Raw genomic sequence first — 18,969 nt, 5'->3', positions numbered from 1 at the left:
CTTTCTCCCAGAGAGAGGGATAAGGAGACCTGGGCTTGAACCTGAGGAGACCACACTGGCCTAGACTGGGAAGACGAGTCTAAGCTGTGGTGAGCTGTTTGCAGTTTATAAACAAGTCCTGACATCCCAATTTGGGTGTTGGCAAACAATGTCTTCAGCCCGAGAAAGTTCTCAGAGATGCACCAAGGCCTCAGGCTAAACTGCAGAGTAGGCAAAACCCTTCACCACTCTTCCTCCCACTCCTTCAGTTCCTCAGCACCCCAGATACCTCCAGCCCTCACACTGCCAACTTTGGATGTTCCTTCCTTGGTGTCTACCTGGGCTTGATCTTCATAAAGCCTATATGGTAAAGTTAGCTTTTCCTCTTCCCACCAGGTACTGATCTCTTAAAACCAACACGATGCAGGTAATCAAATTGGCTTGATCTTTCTATTAGGCATTCTAGACTAAAAGCTCCATTAAACTGATGTAATTTAGTAAGGGAGATGTTGGGGGGCTAAGGGCTTTGTCTATCTCTATCAGCTGCTCTCCTCTCCCTGCAAGCTAGACTTTGGATAAACTACCAGATAACAGATTTTGTGACTTGGCACATGGCTTCCTTTCTCCCAGACTTCTTTGTACCTCCCTCTTGCAACCAGCTAAAGAGTCATCCTTGTGGGAACAACTGGGAATTGGCACAGAGACTATTGGAAATCGCAGGTGATCCTGGAACAGAGTGTCTCCCAAATGCCTTATTAGTACAAGCCTCTTGGGACTACTTGGAACCTTCTAAAGGGAATTTCACTCTCTTAATTTCATACTCAGTGCAGGATAACCTTCTGCAATGTTCCCAACTGGCAGCCCTGGATGAAGTACTTCCTGTAAGGAAAAGTTTAGTCCTTTCCAAGGCAGCCTGTTCCATTGTCTGTACTTGTTGGGAATCTCTTTTTGTATAAAACAGAAGTTTAGTTACAGTTTTACTTTTAAGGAATGTGGACTACATCTCCTCTTCCCCATGACAGCTCTTCAAATTATTAAAGAACAGTTGTGGTTCTCAGTACCTCTCTCCCTCCTTCTCTATCTCCCTCCCCAACTCCCTACACACACACACACACACACACAGACACACACACACACACACACGCACACACTCTCTCTGTTTCTCTCTTTCTCTCTAGGTTAGACATTTACATTTCCTCAGTGCTTCTTGTCTGACATGGCTTTAAGACCCTACAACCTTTGATTCCCTTCTTTGGACATTACACTTTGTTAATAAGAATTGGCCAGCCAGGCTCAGTGACTCACGCCTGTAATCCCAGCACTTTGGGAGGCCGAGGCAGGTGGATCACGAGGTCAGGAGTTCAAGATCAGCCTGACCAAGATGGTGAAACCCTGTCTCTATTAAAAATACAACAACAAAAAATTAGCTGGGTATGGTGGTGGCCGCCTGTAATTCCAGCTACTCGGAAGACTGAGACAGAATTGCTTAAACCCAGGAGGCAGAGAATGCAGTTAGCCAAGATCGTGCCACTGCACTCCAGCCTGGGCGACAGAGCAAAACTCGTCAAAAAAAAAAAAAAAAAAAAAAGAATTGGCTATGCTCCATTTCTATAAATGGGCTGGTGTTGGGATTCTTACCCCTTTGATTTAATTTTAGTTAACAAGTATTTATTGAGTACCTAATATGTGTAAGGCCCACACATTAACAAGGAACCTGTCCCCAAGGAATTCTGTTTTATCCATTGGTTAATTAATAGTTCCAATGAGACCGTTAACAGTGAAAAATCCAGGTCTTTGCTGTAAGAACCTTCATCACACAGTTTCTCAATCCTATTTTATGCAAATATAACTCACATTCACCTATGGCTTTCTTCCCTTTTGTTATTAGGCAAATATTCTTTCCTTCTCAATTATATGCTTCTCTGGAGTCAAGTAAGAGTGCAGTAACAGTTCTACCTTTGTTCATTCACTTAATGGATGTATTAGTTAGGGTAGACTGAATTGCTGCCGTAAATACATGCCAAATGTATAATGGTTTGAACACAGTAGAAGTTTGTTTCTCATACAATTGCTCAAGGGAGGTGCTCCTGACTGCAGTGCAGCTCTCTTTCACAAGCTATTTAAGGGACCATAGCTTCTTAGACTCTGTGGCTCTACCGACCCTTAAGGCCACATCACCCAGCCCACATAAAGAGTGTGGAAGGACACAGAATAATTGACCCAGACCTGTTGAGGGTGTACAACACTTCCACTTACATTTTTGGAAAGAATTTAGTCATTTAGTTACATGACTTTACTTCACTGCAAGGAAGACCAGAAAATATAGTCATGCTATGTGCCCAGGAAGAAGGGGAAGAAGGATTCTAGTAGATAGCCTGCAGACTGCCAAAATGACATCATTTTATTTCTACTTTTAACCACTATTGTTCATAGCCTTAGTTTAATTTCTATAAAACTTCTATAATTTCTTGGCTATGTTGTTGGATGACCACTGTGGCAAAGGAGGGTTGGGTGTGTGGTTCAGCAGTAGGTGAGCAGGAAAATGTAGGAGGCAGCATCATGGCAGCTGATGGGTCTGGAGGACTGGAGGGAACTGATGGTGTAGGAGACCAGAGGAGACTGAGAGTATGCAACCAGAGGCCCTGTGTGGACGTTAATCTGCTGAATAGTGAAAGGGGAAGATGACTGAGACAGGAAGAAACCAGGAGTACGATTCATTTGGTTTTGAGAAGAACTTTTTTTTAACACTTCAGCATGGGCAAGGCTATTGTATACCTGACACTATACATGTTTCAGGAAGTTTCCAAGCAATGAAGTAGCTTCTCCAATAATGTGTTTACATTTAATCCATCAGTGAAAAGCTACTTATTGATCTCCCATGATGTGCCCAGATCTATGCTAGGTTCTCTACTAAATACAAGCCCTATTCTTTTTTTTTTTTTTTTTTTTTCTGGAGTCTCACTCTGTCGCCCAGGCTGGAGTGCAGTGGCCGGATCTTGGCTCACTGCAACCTCCACATCCCGGGTTCAAACAATTCTCCTGCCTTAGCCTCCTGCGTAGCTGGGATTACAGGTGTCTACCACCACGTCCAGCTGATTTTTGTATTTTTAGTAGAGACAGGGTTTCACCATGTTGGCCAGGTGGGTCTTGAACTCCTGACTTCAGGTGATCTACTTGCCTCAGTCTCCCAAAGTGCTGGGATTACAGGCATGAGCCATCATGCCTGGCCACAAGCCCTATTCTTAAAGAACTTATAAGCCAACTAGTCAAACATAACATGTACCTAAAATAACTCAATAGCATAGGAGAAAAGTGAGTGTAAAATATATGGATGTCAACTCTCCATATTAAAGAAATTTAAAAGAACAGTTGATCACTGAGGGCCAAGATAGTCAAGGAAGGCTCCATAGAGGAGGTTGGAATAAAATGACTGGGATAGAAAGGGAGACACAAAAAAAGGTGTACCAGGACGGGTAGAAAAGGCCAGAATGAACAGTAAGAGCACCAGGACACATGGAGAGTGGTGGGGTGAAAGGCTATAGAGGTAGGCATTGGGCCTGACCATGGGTAGTTTTGAAAATCAGGAATAGGCACCTAGACTTGGTATGGTAAGAAACAGAGAAAACACAGGCCCTCTCTTTTATCTTTACCATGATGTTTTGCAAGTTAAGAAATCTACTTGAAAGCATCTAACCCTTAACCTGATAGGATGCTAGTAAATATTTATTCACCCCAGAGAGTAACACATTGGCGGTGGTGTGCAGAAAATACTTCATTCATTCATTCTTCAAGCATCTACTGGACGTCTTCGACATGCTATATTCTGAGCTAGACACAGAGGATGCAAAAACTATAATAAAGTCATGGTATCTCATTCGGGTTAGATTATCATAGACTGGATCCTCCTATCTACTGGTAACCAAGAGGTGCAGAGTTCCCATACCTGTGCTGTGTTTCTACTTTGCCCCTCATCAAAGTAATGCTGTCTGTCTTGCCCACTTAAATCTGACCCCAGAGATCACTTCTTGTGTTTATTTAAAAACCAGGGTTTGTGCCCATTTCCTTATGCTCATTAGGGCAGGTTAGGCTCCCAGTGCTGAGTTGCTGGCCTCCTTGAAGCACCAAACAAAACAAAAAATATCAGCCTCCTAGTATGTCTGGCAAGAACTTCTGAGATAAATCACGTGAAAGTGTTTCAAAATCTGAGGGAGGCCATCCAAACATAATGGATAATTACTGTGATCACCATCAATGATGGCCGGTCCTCCGCTCCTTGGGGCATGGTCTCTCAGAGCTAGGTTCTCATGATCATGCGTGTGCAAAGGGCCCTGACTTACTTTTGGATTCCTTTGCTTATTGACTATGCATAAGAGGCCACGTTTGGCATCCACAAGTAACTATTTTCAGGCACATTTGTCTAGTTTAGCTGTGAGCTAGTTTGTTTACAAACAATGTGGTCTGCACACAAGGCTGGGAGTTCAGGCGCTGAATAGAATTCCCACTCAGTTTCTAGCCTGCTGTATGACCTTGGGTAACCTGCATAACTTCCCTGTGTCAATTGGTTCTTAACTGTCACCTCAGAGTCATGCTGATTTGTCTAAGAGATGTTTGGAGAGGATGAACCGTTCAACACCTCTAAACTGATTTTTAAATACTGACATAAGGACTCCTGGTTTCCAGTCTGACATACAAGGAACTTAGAAGTTACCATTCCATTGTAATCATAAGTACGAAACCAAGCACAGAGAGTAAAACAATGGCTACCAGGGTATGGAAGGGGTAGGAAATGGGGAGAAATAGGTTAAAGGGTACAAATTTGTAGTTATGTAGGATGAATAAGTCTAGAGATCTAACATACAGCATGAGGACTACTACAGTTAGTACTACCGTATCATACACTGAAAATTTGCCAGGAGAGTAGATTTTAGGTGCTCTTAACACACAAACACACTCACTCACACACACACACACACACACACACACACACACAGTAACTATGGAAGATGATGGGTGGGTTAATTTGCTTGGCTGGAGTAAGCATTTTACTGTATATAGGTATATCAAAATATCATGTTGTACACCTTAAATATATACCATTTAAAAAGCCAAACAAACTACAAAATCAGCAACTCTTCTTAGATCTGTCAGAGAAGTGAGGCCACAGGGCAATCACTGCCCCCAAAATTAGAGAGACAGACAGGTGGATACAGAGCATCCTATGGGATATCCACAAGTGATCACATTTTAACCGAAAGAAAAACACCAATAAATTCCAAAATGTAAAAACAGTGCAGGAGGCATTTTCTGTTCATGATGTAATATAGCCAGATCTTAATAAAACAAGATAATAAAACAACAAAATATTCTAATATCTAGGAAAAAAAACCCCAAAACTCTTTTTAAAGCAACTCTTGGGTCATAAAGAAAATCAAAATCAAACCTAATATTCAGAAAATAATAAAATGTTTAAATTTAAAATAAAAATATATTTTAAGGAAAGATAGAAGATAGACAGAAGCTATGAAGCTATGTAAAAAAGAAAGCAAGGAAATGGAAAACAAAGAATTCAGCATGATCTTTATCTCTGATGGTTGGAGGAGTGGTATGGACAGAAGCAGAGGGAGGGTATGGGAGGGGCGATATAGGTAGATGGAGGTTATTATCAGGATGCGTTGGATGATGGGTCCATATTTTGAAAATTTTGTTAAAAAAAGGAAGAACTAAACAAAAAATGGCTATGCATTTACTAATGATGAGAGTATACCATAAATTAAGGATGATGATTAATCCAATTCTGTGCCAGAAACTAATTTAGAAATAACTATATACTAGAACCTAAGGACTGCAATTTAAAGCAGTGCTCAGAGGAAAATTCATAGCCTTCCATATGTAGAATTATAAACAAAAGTAACATCTTTTGTTTAAATTGAAGTAACATCTGACTCAAAGAGTTAATAAAAAGAACTGAATAATAATAATAAACCTAAAGAAAGTAGAAACTAAAAGCAGAAATTATTTAATAACACACAAAGTGGTGTGTGTAGTGGTCAGATTGAAATAAATTATGGACTATCCATACAGTTCAATACTCTGTGGCTATGAAAAAGGGAAGAGAAAGCTCTCTCTGGATTGATAGGGAATAATTGCCAAGCTATGTATAATAACTAAGTAAAAAAAAAGCAAGGTGCTTTTATGTAAAGTGTGCTATCATTTGTCATTTGTGTAAGAATCAGGAAAGATAAAGAATATCTACATATATATATGCGTGTGTGTGTGTGTAGATATACATATAAAGATATATACCTATATACACATATATACATATATATGTATACACATACACACCTGCACATATATGTAATTGCTGGTATATGCCTATCTCTGGAAATATTCATCAGAAACTTGAAGCATTAGTTGTTACTGGCTGGAAGAAAGAGTAGGAGGGAAATTTTTTGCTACCTTTTTACACCTTTTAAATTTTGAATCACAGGAATGTGCATGGGGGGAGGGTGGAGGGGGGAGGGGGAGGGATTGCATTGGGAGTTATACCTGATGTAAATGACGAGTTGATGGGTGCTGACGAGTTGATGGGTGCAGCACAGCAACATGGCACAAGTATACATATGTAACAAACCTGCACGTTATGCACATGTACCCTAGAACTTAAAGTATAATAATAATAAAAAAAAAATTAAGTTAAATAATTGACAAGTAACTTATTTCTGGTTTTTAGAAATATGGAACTGAACAAGCTTTTAAATTTAAGATCATAAAATATAGAAAGAAATAGTTTTATTTTTCTAAATAACATTTTCATTTTCTACATATATGTTTTTCTAAATTATGTATTCCAAGTCCAGTTATGAGAGAGAGAGATTGTGGGAAATGAAAGGAGTGATAAACCACAGGAAAAAAGAGGGACCATGGGAAATGAGACTAAGACTTAGAAGGGAGCCCAGGAACCTATGCCGAAAGAGAGGAGCCAGACAATCGGAGAAGTCTGGTGAAGCAGGAAGAAGTACAGCATTCTACAAGTTCTAGGATCAGGACAGTAGGGTACAATGTTTTCGCAATAATGCCTTCCACGTGGGACACGAACTTTAGAGCAAACTATCCTGTTACAATAGTCTTCGAAATTATGTGAGAATAAAACGTTTATTTTTTCCATTGAAACCTAAGGGTTTTCTCATATGTGAAAAGAATTAGCAAAGGTTTAAGAAAGTCACTTAGGAACCTAGTATATCTTTGACATTCAAAAGTGGTCGAATTGCTTTGTCTTTTTTCACAAGAGAATTTGGGTTCCACTATTAAATAATGCCAGGCAGTTATATTTGAAAATAGTGTTTATTTCACCTTTTAAAGCCTCCCTTGACCACAAATAAGTCTAACTCATGAGACTATAATAATGTTTTATTTTTCCAATTTTTCAGTTAAAAATATCAAACTCCTGGAGGAGCCACCCTTAGAAAATGAAGCACAATATCAGCTTAATAAAATAAAAATTTGTATTTCTGATGACAATGTCTTGGCTTGAATAACTTCATCTCCGAATGCAAATATAAGAGAGTGAAGTTAAGTTGGGACCCAATCAAGTTTTGAAGGTTCCCATTTCTGGCATATAAAATAATGCAAGTTTAACGTTTTGGGAGACACCATTACCTCTATTGCCACCTGCTGGTAAACGTGTGTCTCATTTAATTCAGTTAATGGCTCACCCCTGATCAAACACATTTAGGATCCTGGAGATAGATTTGCAGCAAAATAACTTTTACTGCTTCAGAAGTGGTCACTGGTTTATGGATGCAGTGGCTGACGTATCACGGGATTGGTTGTGCTGAGTTATGTCCCTTAGCGCGTAGGACAGCCGAAGACAGCCCGCACTGGTATGTAGATTTAGACAGGCCTTCCTCTGCCAGGGCCTCCTGCTCTCCCAATTCTTTAAGTTTGTCTGTTCTCGTGTCCATCAAAACATAGGATTCTTCTCCTTAAAGAGATCAGTTTTTAAAAACACTGAATGATTCTGAGTCTTAATTTTAAAAAATTTAATCAAAGGCTTTTGACCCTTCAAATGAACACGGACCACACACATACATACACTCATACATACGATTGCTTCACTTTGGTTCTGAGGTTGAAGTCAACACTGATGAACAGAGATGCTTTTATTTATTCTGCATGCAGCCTTTCTCTTGCTTCTCCTACTCACATGCTTTGTTCTTCTGCTCTTTCAAAACCTGCATTTCATACTCAATGCTTGTGCATTTAGCTGCAACACAAATACTCATAACTCACAGTGTGGCTAATGTTTACACATTTTCTTATAAACATAAGGAGCCTACTTTATCTGGAATCCTCACTTTATCTGGAATCTTAATAAGTAGAAGAAAAATATGACCATTTTCCTTCTATGGGACCACCTCGTGATGCTAATTGGTCATAATGTTCCCCCCAAATACCGTAAGATTCTGAGGTAGCTTTTGTTATCCATTTACTTATTTAAGGACAGTTGGGTGGCTGGTTTCAAGTTTTTGGTGATTCTGACTAGAGCTGCTATAAACATACTTGTACAGGTTTTTGTGTGAGCATAAGCTCTCATTTCTCTAGAGTAAAAACCTGAGGGATGGGATTGTTGGGTCACATGGTTTCTGCATGTTTAACTTTGTAAGGAATTGCCAAACCATGGTCCAGAGTGGCTTTACTACTTTGCATTCATATGTGCAGTGCATGAGATTTCCAGTTGCTCTGCATCCTTGTCAGCACTTGGTATGGTCAGTATTTTTTATTTTATGTACAGTGGTAACACATTGTAGTTTTAATGGACATTTCCCTAATGATGAATAATTGTTGAAAAATTTTTGTGTACTTACTTATCATCTAGCTATCCTTTTTTGCTAAGTGCCTGTTTAATTACATTTTTTACATTGGGTTGTTTGTTTTCTGTTGTGTTTTGAGAGTTCTGATATATTCTGGTTATGTCTTTGGGTGATATAATTCTTGAATCATCAAAAAATGTATAAATATTTAGGGTTTTTTAGCGTAAAGTTTTTAATTATATTTAGTTCTTGGTGATTTACATATGCAAGCCACCTAAGTCTATTAATTAAACTTTTCCATCACCCAGAACTGTGTGTATTTTGAATGATTGGGTGCTTTTTAAGGAGGCCTAGAGGGAAAGCTGGTAAACTGCCCCAATCAGAGTCTGGAAAGAGCCATTTGGTGGATTCACAAAGGCAAGTCCAGGGTTTTTAGTCTTAAACTTGAAGATTCAGGAATGTGACTTGGTTGAGCCAGGCATGGTGGCTCACATCTGTAATCCCATTACTTTGGGAGGATGAGATGGGAATATTGCTAGAGCCCAGGAGTTTGAGACCAGCCTGGGCAACATAGTGACTCCCTGTCTCTTAAAAAAAAAAAAAAAGAAAAAAGAAATGTAACTTAGCCAATGTCTCAAGAGCTGATCCCACTTGAGGACGCTTATTCATGCTAGCAAGGTTCTCAAGAGACCAAAGTGCAAGACCAGGGTAGCAGCTAATGCACTAAGGGAACCTCTTATGTCTTCTCCCATAGCCCCATCTGATATTAACAAGGTTCCTTGAGGAGCTTGGAGTTGAAATAAAGGGAATTTAGCTACATCAGTGGTTACGACAGAATTTTTACTAGGTCACGGTGAAAAAAAATAAGCATAATTTAACTTTTCTTAATGGATTCAACTTAAAGGTCTACCCTTTATTTTGAGGTTATATCCTTTCTACAACTGTGGCAGATTCCATATGAATTTATTTTCTTTGAGTGTATTGATGGCTTACTGGCCTAGAAACCATTCTGAAATTAAAGAACCATTCTATGTCATAATTTCAGTCCTATCACCTGGATTTCTGAGACTTGGGAGCTACCTCCCTCCCACTTCCTCATCTATATGTGTGTAAGTCAACTGAACTTGGCATTCAAGGCTCTATACAATCTGACTCTTGGCTTCTAATTTTATTTCAATCCACCTTACCATGAGAATCCTCTCCAGGTAAACCAGTCTTCTTGAAACTCCCAATATGCTGTGCCTTTTCTTGCCACTAGATATTTGCTGTATGATTCCTAGCGCACCACTCCCTCCTCCACTGATCTTCTTTGATGTCTTTTCAGCCCAAAGTGAACACACATTCCTCTGGGTTCTTATAGCACCTGTCTTCGGTACCATTCCCAAAGCATTTATCCCACGATATCTTTCATTGTGGGTGACTCGTGTGTTCTTTAATGAATGATCAGATAGTGCCCCCATTGGATGGAAAGCTTCTGAAGGGGGAGAAATAAAGGCCCACCTTTTAGAAATCTTGGCAAGTCTCACAGCAAATGGCACAGTACTTCTCACAGCGGGTGCTCAATAAGTGCCTGTTAAAGGAATGGATGAAGAAATAAATGTATGAGAAACAGTATATTTAAATTCTTGCAACAGAATTCCTCTTTTCACCCATGGTTACCTATGTGTTTTGATACTTGAGCACACTCTTATACACACATCCTATATAAATATACAAATCGAGGGCTCCCTTGGGCTATCTCCTCAGACGTGTGAGTCTGTGAGTATGGCCTGCACATCAACATGCCCAGGCAGAAGAAAAAACAAGCAGGCACTCCCAACTGGGGAAGTCATTTGCAGCTCCTCCCATTATGACTGGCTGAATCTCCTTATTTAAAACAAACAAAGAGCTGGAAGAAGCAACCCAAGTGACCAGCTATTAGCAAGTCAGTTATCAAAACACAGACCTGGTCTTTAAACCTATAAAACAGCAAACCCTTAAAGTCTGCTCCTGACCTTTAGCATCTCTGTGGCCAGCTGGAACCTCCCCTAGCTCTCTCTTTAGGACCCTTAGGGGCCACGCGTTTGTATCACAGGGAAGCTATTTTTCGAGTTTATTAGGCTGAGAGCATTTTCATTAATCTCAAAGGGCGTCTCTCTCCTTTCCTTTGCTTCCTATGCCACAGGGCAAGGATTCCACCCAAAGGCAATCCAGCTGCCATTTTCCACAGTCTATGGTTAGTCAGAAAATTGTCTAAGGGCTGCAGAGAAGGAAGACCTGACATTTAGATCCTAGAGACAAGAGGGCTACTGTAGAGCCAGCAAGAATGACCAAAAGAGGAAACTGGAACACGATCCAGGCCACAGGAGGCAGATGTGGTTCATCTCCTGTTTCTTATGTCCACTGAGTGGTCCCGTAGTCTGGCCTGCTCAAGTGCTGGCCTGTCCACGTGCAAGCCCAGGGAGGGAAGTGTCGTTAAACATCCTTTAATCTGTGATGCTTGTGAATCATCACTGTGGTCAACAAAATGGACATCAATCCCCAATGCTATAGATGGAAAAGGGGTGGAAAACAGAAAGGAATTTATAGCAACCACAGGCCACAGCCTGGCAGTGTTTTGTTTGGGTTTTTGAAATAAATTAGGTCTATCACCTTTTCGTTGTCCTTCACTTCTTTCTCTTAAAAAGTAGAGTGTATTAAAATACTGGTTGCATAACTATTCTATTTGATTATATAATACCAACTTTATAGAGTTGAATAAAACTGCATTACACAATTATATAGTGTGATTTCACCTATACAGTAAAAAAGAAAGATGGAGAGAGGACTCAAAGGAACTGTACTAAAGTTAACAGTGAGTGACACTGGGCAGTGGAGTCATAGATAATATTTCCTGCTTCTTTATACTTTTCTTTCAACATTTTCTCTAATCAGCGTTTATTACTCTGAAGATCTGGAAGATGCTGATAAAAATTTTTTTAAAAAAAATAAGATTATATTGTACAGAAAGGTTGTTTTCAACCTAATTTATCTTTCAGAGGTTTTGCCATTTTCTACCTATGTGACCTTGAGTAGGTTACTTAACCCTTTGAATCTTAGCTTTCCTCCTCTGTAAAATGGGGATAATAAGTGTTTACTTCCATCAAAGAGCTCTGTGAAAATTAAATGAGAAAACACAAGCAACTCATCTAGTACTGAACCTGATGAAGCATAGATACTCAATAGTGGGTAATCAAAAACTGTGAAGTAACACCTCTCATTTCTTATAGGGTAAGCAACTTTAGGAGCCTGTTTGGGCCAGTCTTGAAAATGGAGGGACTCCATTTACCTCCTGCCACTGTGATAGTCCACTGTATGATTTCTTGCTTTTCTTCAACTATGCCTGAGAATGGCTTGACCCAAATTTCAGAAGCTTAATGAAGTCCTAAAGGCAATTATGTAAGTGTAAATAATAGAATGAGGTGGTAAAATGCAGGCACATGTGCTTTGAATTTGGAAAAACCAGAGTCTAAATTTTTCTAATTACTAACTGTGTGATCTTAGGCAAGTGACTTAAGTTTTTGGAGTCTTGATTTCCTCATGTTTAATAATTCTAACATCCACTGAGTCATTATTACGTGTCAGGCACTAGGCTAAACATTTTATGTACATTAATATATTTAATCAACGTGGCCACTCCATGCCACTTAATTATTATCCCCATTTTACAGATGAGGAAGAGGTAAAGGAGGCTGCCTGAGGTCACAGAGCTGCATATCGGTAGTTTGAATTTTAACTTAGACAGTCTGACACTAGAGCCTATCTTCCTCACCACCATGCTTATTTGAGGAATTTCATACATAGTGTCCCCAAAGGATGTATGTTGGAAAAGATATTAATATTCCAGATGTTGCATACCAGTGTCTCAGGTGAATAATACTTGGGTTCATCTCTTTCCCGTACTCCTTTTCTTTTTCTTTTTTTTTTGAAATAAAATCTGGCTCTGTTGCCCAGGCTAAAGTGCCATGGCTTGATCATGGCTTACTGCAACCTCAGCATCCTGGATTCAAGCAATCCTCTCACCTCAACCACCCAGGTAGTGGGGACTACAGACACCTGCCACCATACCTGGCTTTTAAAAAAATTTTTTGTAGCAATGAGGTCTCACTAAGTTGTCCAGGTTGGTCTCAAACTCCTGGGCTCAAGCAGTCCTCCCACCTTGGCCTCCTAAAGTGCTGGGATTACAAGCGTGAGCCACTGCACTCGGCCCACACTCCTTTTCTTAATATTCAGAGCATTTCAAGGAAAGGCAACAATTAAAAAAATGCTTTAGTTTGTTACACATCATCTTTTAGACATTGTGCTAATATTGGCTTATTATTCCAATCCTAACACTACTAATGACAGTTACCACTTACTGAGTACTTGTAAGTTACCAGGTACTGGGCTAAGGGCTTTGCATGCTTTATCTTAGTGCATCCCAACAATAAACTTATGAAGTAAGCTTTATTAGTCCCATTTTGTAAATGAGAAAACCGAGACACAGAAGAGAGAAACTTGCCAAAGTTCACATGAATAGTAAATGGTGGAACCAGAATGCAAGCCCAAATCTGTCTGGTTTTTAAGTCTCTGCATTCAATCATCTTATTACACTAGCTTCCCACCCTCCTCATCATTTTTTTGTGTTTATCTATGTGGCTTTAGAGTAGCATGAAGGATCACCCTGGGATCAGATTATTCTGGAAAGCTATCCAGTACTGTGCTTTTTCTACTTTCTGTGGAGGCTGGAGAGGCAAGATTCACTATGAGAAGTGCTCTTGGCAAAATCGTTCATTTTCCTTAATCTAGGCATAGGGAAGACTAAACTTCTTGAATTCCTATGGTTGAGTGGAATCTTGTAACTAGTTATGACCTTTGAATTTTGTGTGGAAGTGACATGCAACAGACACTTCCAGGCTGGAGCCTGGAGCCTATTTGTGACTTTTTAGAGCTTTCTTTTCTCTTTGGTACAATAGCCAGCAGCATTCAAGACGGTGGCTGCTCCATCAGCCTGGAGATAAGCAAAGTTTCCTGATGAATTGTGATGAATATGTAGCTTCAATACAAAAGAAACCTTTATTATTTGAGCCACTTAGATTTGAGAGTTGTTTGTTACTGCAACATAACCTAGTCTGTCCTGACTGATACAATCATGTAGCACATTGTGGACCATACAAGCAGTGCCTGGACATCAGTGTGCTAGTTGCCAATGTACTGTGTCCATGACTATCATCAGTGTAGGGGAGGAAAGAAAGACAAAAGGGAAGGCAGAGGGTGGTAGCGACAGAGACAGAGACTAACTTTCACTTCTGGCAGAACCTTTAGGAAGCTGTGTCTTTTACTGTGATGAAATATCAAGAAACCACAAGGGCTGTGACTGTATCTTGCTCAGTATTTCCAGTGCGGAGTAAGGTGACTGACACTTATTAAATATTGCCGATTTCATAATATGTTGGACTAGCATTTTATAAACAACAAAATCTTCAGGAATACACGTTCTTGGAACATTTTACATGGTTTTGGGATTTAATTTAGCCAAAATCAATCCAACTTTCTTAGTTAGCATTTTAAATGTGGCTAGCTTAATTCCTTTGCCTTTTGTCACTTATTAGTTCAAGGTTTCTGGCCCTGGGGTCTCAGGATACTGGGTATGTGCTGTTTTTTAAAGGGGGCCTTCCTGTGCCCTTTTCTCCATCAGAAATTAACACAATCCTTACGCTTCAAAATGAAGCAGGGAAGCACATTCATATTCAGATAAGAGTTTTCACTCTAATTAAAGAATAAATAAATAAATACTTTAGCTCAAATTTATGCTTAATCTGAAGGTCCACGATCCCTTCATGGAGTGCGGAGCTGCTCATATAGGGGGATGGGTGGAGGTGACTCATTCTGTAGAGCAACAGCTGCAGCCATCACATAGACAAGCCGCCAGACCCCACAGGCCAGAAGAAAAGAGACACGGAGGGGGAAAAGGAGGAATGAGTGCTCTTAGAGCAAAGAAACAAAGAAACAACCTTGTGCTTGCATGAAGTTCTACAAGGTTGAACGCCTCTTCAGGTAATTCCCTTCTTCTTCTTGTCAGTCATTATTCCATCATTTCTTTCAAGAATCACTTGCCAGCAAGCCCGTGTCCTACTGTCACTAGACTGTGACTTCCTGGAGTGCAAGCATGATGTCTCATTCATCTCTTAGTCATCCTACCCCACACTTCGTGCCTAGCATGATGGAGACTACCAGTAGATGTTTGAGGAGCAAATGATACCTCCGGAGCTGGGACCATCCTGTAAACTACAACTAAGTGACCCTGAAAGGGGGGCCATTAAACTTCCACTCCTAGCCCTAACTGAGGACGTGGGTTGCTCACTTTTCAGTTTGCACACAAGTTCATTTGCAGCTGCTTTCATCATTTATTTGATTCCTCTGCTTTCAACAAGTTGGTGTTGCGAAAGTTCAGCTAACTATCCCCACGGCTCCCCATGTGCAGTGTGGGAAGAATGTTTAAAGCTGGCTTCATTGAAGGAGTGAAGGCTAATGTTCGGTTCAGAGGAAGGATAATAGCTGGAATGCATAGTTCAGTGTCTATCTCTGCCATTCAGGGGCTAGGACATTGGAAGGTTTGCTTCTACCAACAGACTAGTTAAGAAGACGGCGAAGGGCCTAAAGGCCACAGTAAGATATGTAATAAGACTTGGAAATACAGTTTAAATAAGAGTTAAACCACTAAAATCCACACACAATTGATGTAATTAGTCATCTCTGGAAGTAAGATAAAAAATCATTTATAAACGTGTGAGCCAAGAGCTTAAGGATACCTAAGAAACCAATTAAGGTGAACTAAGGGAAATCTCAAGGAACCCGAAAGGGCAGCACTTAGAATCCAACCAATTGTATGCATACTGCTTGAAGAACGCTTTAGAACAAAATGTGTCTGTCTGGGGAGTGGGGTGGGTGGGAAGAAATGATCAGTTACAAGAATAAAGAGAAAGGTGGGCTGTTGCAGAGGCAAACGTTGGTAAACCCACTCAGGCACTATAACAGCTCTGGACAGAGTCTTCTTGTCCTTGACTTGCTGAGAGGGCCTAAAGCATCTCAATGGAGAGACACTTTTGAAGCTTAACTCACTGCCTGCATTATGAGCCAATGTGCAGATCAGGCCAAAGTGAACAACCAGTACTCTTATTAGTTGCATTTTTCTGGGTAAATTAACAAACTGGCATCTCTCTGTGTGTGTGTGTGTGTGTGTGTGCACGTGTGTGTGTGTGTGGCTTGCAGGCTGTGTCAGCACCTGGGGCATGGAGGATGCTGCTCTAATGATGTCAAGAGGGTCAGGACCTGGAGTCTGAAACGACAGTGGTGAGTCTCTGAGGCCAAGGCCATCAGTGGGCCTTCTCTGCATCCTTCCATGTCACAGGCTGAGCTGCCCATTTTCAGGAGCAACAGAAGATACCCTTCAAAGATGGTGGCCCTTCCTTGGCTTCCTACCAAGGCTATACTTTTCTTCAATGCTCTCAAACCTTTTGACTATGGGGAAAGTCCCATGGCTAACTTACATCATCTTACATAAACTACCCCCTGCAAAGCCATATTTCAATATTTGTAAGGCTTACAAGGCGGACGATGATAGCCTGCTGTGAGCCTTAGACCCCCTTGTGTGTCACCATTCCAGCCACGGGACTTCTACTGGGATTTTACAGCAGAAGGGCACTGTCTTTCTTGGCAGTCTGTTCAGCTCTGCAAATGTACACTGTCTCCACTGTGTGCTGGCTGCACAAAACACCTCTAATCCTTTCAGATGAAAGTTGCCACTAAAAGCAGGAAGTGCCTGTAAAGATGGAGGGGTGAGCTATAGGGGCTGAGGGCTGCAGAAGCTATGTTTTCACTGGGAAACAGCCTAGAGTGGGAAGGTGAGATCTGTAATGATGGAGTGGTCTGCTCCTAGGTAATTAACATTCACACCACAGAAGTGGGAGGAGAACCAGTAGGATGTAATAAGGCCTGCCAGAGGGTCTTCCCTCACACGCACACACAAAAAGCTTTAAGTAGTTCTATAGTGATAGCAACTGCCTTTGCTCTGCTCACAAGCCTGGCCAAGAGCTCGGGGTACCTCTGTGATGAAAAGAAAAAGTGGTCTGAAGGGGCCAGACTCAATGCATAGGCAGACTCTCCATGGGGAGTCTGAGATGAGTGCTGTGTAAAGGCTTTTCTGTCCCCAAAGCTCTCTCTTGTAGAAATGATGCCTGGAATTATCCAGCATCAGGAACTTGCATCTGGACTGGAAAATCAGGTCCCTTGGCTGGAAAGTATTGAGAGAGGAGAAGAAGTGGGTTTGGCCCCAGATAAAGAGCACTGCTTAGGGACAACAGCAAAGAACAGGGGTAAGATCAAGAGCAACTCAAGGGCCACTTAATTCATGGGTAAGAACAAATCACAAGTGGGGAGGACACAGAAAAGGAAAATAGCTGAATTCAAGCAAAAGAAGCATCTCTGTGGTTTTGCCTACAATCAGTTGTCGTCACAGGTACCATATTTTAAAAGTAAAAGCCATGTCTGTCATCTACTGGTCATGACAACTCAAAAATATTTTTTAACTCTACATCTCTTACCCATTTTTTTAGGGAAAAGTAACTGAACACAATGAACTGTATTCTTTGTTTGCAGGACTCTCCTTTTCATTTTTATACTAGATTTTTTAGCCAAGAATATTTGTCCTAAAGCTATTTAACAAATGAGCTAGTTGAAGACCTCACAACAGATTGTTGACAGCTCCAGTTGCTTCTTTAAGTCAATGCCCATAAGCTGAAGTGCTAGCACATACTCATGGACACAAACTTACTCAGAACTGCCTTCAGAAAGATGCAATTTATGATAGTACAGGGCAGCAAAAGGTCACATCATGTAAAACACGGGCATACAAAACAAAACAAAAACAAGTAATTATTAAATTTTATGAGTCATCCTGATAATAATGGAATCTTCCAGATACTTTCGGCACCTGAAAAAGACACAGAGTGTGGCATTTAGACTAGCACAGAGAAGGCACTCTTTCCAATAAGGTTACTGAGTTTTATGTGGCATCTTAATCGCCTGTCTTCCTTCTGGCACTTCCTAAGGAAGGGTGATGACGATATGCTCATTCCCACCACCATCAGTTCAGGGACAATGATCACCCTATTGATGAAGTTGGCTCAGGTGATCATGGTGGTACACACAGGCGTAATAAGCAGCCTTAAGAAGCACAACCTCAGTTTTCCCACTTATTAAATGAGAGTAAGCATCCCACTTAGGCATGATGCATAATCTCAACCTACTTCACTAGAAGACTGTCTGAACACAGAACAAAAAGAAACATGCCTAGCTAGATGTTCTGTGGAAAGGCATGACACAAAGTATTGCAACTACTATATTATGTCAAGAAACAAGTAACTCTAGGGCCCTGAAAGGTTTTATGCAGAAGTGCATGCCAGAGTTTCATTTTGAATCTCATTAAACCATTCCTCACTTATTAAGTGTAACATGGATCTTAATTGAAAAAAAATTAAACTACTGTGTAAGCATTCCTAGAGTATGGTCTAAAAGGTAATGTTAAATGAAGCTCTTGTTTAATCATATCAGCTATAGTCTCATTCTGCAGGTGCCTGGTCTGCACATCTTTGTTCTCTCCTTTCTTCCGGAAACCTGTAAACCCTCAGTGTGTGTGTGTGTGTGTGTGTGTGCGCGCGCGCGCGCAGGCACCCGCGTACACGCCCACGCTCACCACCTCTTGTCTGCTGGGGACCCAGTGGGTTCAGGTCTCAGCAGGAACACAGAAGCTGTGCCTGCATTGCCCAGTGAAGCTTTGATTTCTTTTGTTCCTGCTGCTGGAGCTTCCTTGGCTGATTAAGTCTGAGGCTTCTCCCAGGTTTTGTTGGTCCATGAATGGAGCCTCTTCAGTGCTCACTGGAGTGCAGTTATCATTGATACTTCCTCTGCCTGGCTCCCTCCCTCTCCCAGCCCAGCGGAGCTGATGGATTAATCCTGCTGTGTGCTTGTAAGGCTCACAGGCAGAAATGTAAGCTGGGGTAGATAAAGATGGCTCAGGTTGGATGGGACCACAGAGACCTTCCTTCTAGAGTCTATACTCCTCATTTTACTTAATTAGGCGTCAAGAGGTTCAGGGCAGAGCAGTGAAGGGCCTGGCCCA

At 40.9% G+C, this 18,969-nt stretch overlaps 1 long non-coding RNA gene across 3 annotated transcripts in view; it reads right to left on the bottom strand.

Moving 5' to 3' along the window:
* Positions 1-6,800: 6,800 nt before the first annotated feature.
* LOC103881835 overlaps positions 6,801-18,969 on the bottom strand; it is a 106,080-nt gene continuing 93,911 nt past the window's right edge. For 2 of the 3 annotated variants that reach the window (XR_002520275.2, XR_002520274.2), the window contains exon 5: positions 6,801-10,362. This is a non-coding gene — a long non-coding RNA (uncharacterized LOC103881835). The remainder of the gene's footprint in view (positions 10,363-18,969) is intronic. The other variant, XR_002520276.2, reaches the window with a different exon arrangement.

Source organism: Papio anubis, chromosome 2, assembly GCF_008728515.1.
Source record: "Papio anubis isolate 15944 chromosome 2, Panubis1.0, whole genome shotgun sequence".
NCBI lineage: Eukaryota > Metazoa > Chordata > Mammalia > Primates > Cercopithecidae > Papio > Papio anubis.
The sequence above is the reverse complement of the archived record's forward strand: the minus strand, read 5'-3'. Positions and strand labels throughout refer to the sequence as shown.